The 3625-nt window shown below is 38.6% G+C and overlaps 1 pseudogene; it reads left to right on the top strand.

The window, feature by feature from the left end:
* The first annotated feature begins 1057 nt into the window (after positions 1-1057).
* On the top strand, positions 1058-1805 carry LOC115305226 (annotated as a pseudogene).
* Positions 1806-3625: the final 1820 nt, after the last annotated feature.

The raw sequence follows: 3625 nt of genomic DNA, 5'->3' as shown, positions 1-3625 counted from the left end.
GCCTGGAGGTCTGGCTGTTCGTGTAGCACACATCTGTCCCAGAAAATGATTCCTTTCCTGGCCCACAAGTTCACCTTCTCTCTCCCTTGTCATCTTTCAAATCTGGCTGCTCTTTCCTACTGAGTAGCACTGCCCTCAGTAACTTTAAGATCTTTAATCCTTGAATACTTTGATGTGATTCCAAATGCTACCTCTTTCAGGTGGGAGATGGAAAAAGGAGAGCATCTATCTTTAGTGATTCCAAAATGACTCTATTATACCCCTTTCAGTAAGGAATAGGAACGAACAGTAGTGGCAAAAACAACTTTAACTGTGATAGGGGATAATTCTGCATGAGGATATTATTTGTTTTAGACTACAATTACAATTTCAAATAATGATGACAGTACATTAAGAAATATTGTACAGGTTTTAAAAATGCACTTAATATATGTTATCACATTTAATTCTCCTAACAATTCTAAAGAGGTATATTGATATTCTAATTTTCAGCAAGGAAACAGAAGTCATGGACAGTTAAGTACCATGCACAAGGTGGGGGAGCTGGGATTTGATTTTAGTCTGACACGGGACCCGACATCCTTAGTCATTTCTAAACTCTTAAGAAACTTCTTAAGAAATGCCCATGTTTTATCACATATGCCTTTCTATTTCTCAATCCTGATCTTCCAGCTAAATGTGCTTCCATTCCCTGACTTCCTAGAGAAATCATACTTATCCTTAAAATTTTCTTCTACTGCCTTAAAGTAGATGACATTATTGACTTTAAATCAAACTTAAAGCTTTCATTTCCATTACTCACATTCTGACTTAATTGCTTGTCTTTATTTTTGTATTCTTCTTTGAACTATAACATTTTAAAATATAGGCATCAAATCTTATTCTTTATGTTCCATGTGATTGACACAAAACTTGGCCCATGGTGGAAGTTAAGACATATTTTCTGGATGATAATCATATTACAAGAGAATCAAAGCAATATGAAAATTGGTTGGAGGAAAATAGAAACTTCATTGCCATGCTTTTCATAATCATATTTAGGGGCCAGCCTTTTTAAATGACCTTGGGGAACCACACCACCATCACAGAGTTTACCTTGCTTGAACTATCTGCTGACCCCCAAAGCCAGGCTCTGCTCTTTGTGCTTTTCTTGGCGATTTACCTCCTGACCCTAATTGGGAATCTGACAATGATGCTGGTAGCCAAGGCTGATTCTTACCTCTACACTCTCATCTACTTCTTCCTGAGTTACCTCTCTTTCTTAGACCTCTGTTTCCCTTGCCACTGTGCCCAAGATGTTGAAAAACCTCCCCTCCTGTCTAAGGGGAAAACCATCTTAGAAGAAGGCTGCCTGACTCAGGTCTTCTTTGCATCTATCATGGCAGGGACTGAAGTCTGCCTATTCTCAGTGATGGCCTATGACCACTATGCCACCATCTGCCACCCACTGCTCAATGGCCAGGTGATTAATAAACAGTGGTGTGTGCAGCTAGTGTTGAGTTCATGAAACCTGGCCATTCCAGACCCACTCATTAATGTCCCTCTGGCAATGAAAATGGACCTCTGTGATACCCATACCAGTCCACACTACAGCTGTGAGCTGCCCTCTCTCTTCCTTCTCTCTTGTTCAGATGTTTCTACAAACCTCATTGTCATATTCTGCTCTTTCCTCCCACTTTAGCTTTGTAACTTCCCTCTCAATCTTCATCTCTTATGCCCACATTATTTCTACCATTGTGAGCATCACAACCACCTCTGGCAGAAGGAAAGCTTTTTCCACCTGCTCCCCAACCTTAGCACAATGATCTTGTTCTACGGCTCAGGTCTTCTTCATTATTTCACTTCAACTTCAGAATCCACCCCCGACTCCAGATCTGCTCCCTATGCAGTATGGCATGATCACTCCCATGCTGAATCCTCTCATCTGCAGACCAAAGAACAAGGCGGTAAAGGATACTCTGCAGACAACACTTGAAAGTAAAAAAATAATTGAGTAAATATTCACTTAACACCATAAATTTCTGCTTAGAACATGTTCATCAATATTTCTCATTTATTTTCATATATATTAAGAAGAGTGGTGTAAACTATCTATCATCATTTATAGTGGAGTTCAAAAGCCATGGTTTTCCTAAATCGAAAATTGACTGAAACTTTGAATGAGAAGTGTCATAACAAATTCACAGGGCCACTGGGTGATGAATTCTGGTTAAAGTTGCAGGAAAAGAAATGAGTGAGTCACCATTACAGGGCTGAAGACTTCTCAAACGTTTGCTTTTACAGAGAGCTTAAGGTGGGCCTGTGGAGAATGGCACCCCTAGAGCAGCATGGCAAACCTGATAATCATTTCCTGGCTCTAAATAGCACCCACAGCCTCAGGGAAAGGGACACTGACAGTAAAAACAGAAGTACCAGAGCAATGCAATCCTATTTCCAAAATAAGCAGACAGAGCTTAGGTTCTGAGTAGATTTGCAAATTGGACATATTGGTGGCTTCTACCTTTCCTTTGTGTTTCCTTACAATCCTTGATGCCTGTTCATATCTAAGTGCTGAGAGCAACATTTTTACTCCCTGCAGGAACCTTGCATTTCCTTAGGTGCTCAGCTGACCAATGACAATTCACTGAAGCCAAATTTTCCTAAATGTCCTTTATCCTAATGATACATTTCTCTAGTAACAATTCATATTATTCATTATATTCTATCATCAAAATATTTCCAAATTTCTCATGAGAGAGAAACGTTTGAACCCCTTTAGTATTTTGGGATGCTTTTCTCTTGGCTTTGGGAGATTTTGAGAGATTATTGGCCAATTGCTTCAAAAGCATTTCATATTTAAATTATAATTTTAAATGCTAATAAGTAGGTCATTCTTAACATAAGATTCATCAAGTATATAATTTTAAAAATTGTTCCTCTGCTTTGTGCTACTTTTATGCATATTCATATGAATTATGCTACAAGAAATAGAGCAATTTAACACCTGCTTAAATTGTTTTAATGTTTTACTTTATTTTTGAGAGAGAGAGGCAGAATGCAAGAAGGGGAGGGGTAGAGATAGAGGGAGACACAGAATCCAAAGCAGGCTGCAGGCTCCAAGTTGTGAGGACCCAGCCCCACACGGGGCTTGAACTCACAAACTGTGAGATCCTGACCTGAACAGAAGTTGGACACTCAACTGACTGAGCCACCCAGGCACCCTAAAACCTGCTTAATATTCACTTGTGGATACTGAGATATTTTTCTATGGACAGCAAATGTAACAGTCTGTAATGGAAACTATAAAGCATTGCTGTTCCTTTTTGTTAACGTTCACTATATTCAAAACAAAATGTTTTGTTACTACATCATATAATATGTATTAACATGAACCAGTATTTCCTGATTTGAAAGAAACTGAATTCCTTAGGTTATCAAAAGTTTTCATACAAAGAAATGATAGGCCAATCTTCTCTCCTTTCATGAATTCCTACATTTATACACAATTTTCTTGGTGCTTTCTTTCTGTGATTTCTAGGAAAGAAGTCTACCTATCTCTCACCTGGAAGAAGAGGAAGAAATGTTTGTCCATTAAACATATTACAATCCCCCACAGATTGTAATATGAGACAAAGGTATCAAGGCT

The sequence above is a fragment of the Suricata suricatta genome, chromosome 10 (genome assembly GCF_006229205.1).
Source record: "Suricata suricatta isolate VVHF042 chromosome 10, meerkat_22Aug2017_6uvM2_HiC, whole genome shotgun sequence".
Classification (NCBI taxonomy): Eukaryota; Metazoa; Chordata; class Mammalia; order Carnivora; family Herpestidae; genus Suricata; species Suricata suricatta.
Note: the sequence above shows the minus strand (reverse complement) of the source record. Positions and strands in the feature narration are given on the sequence as shown.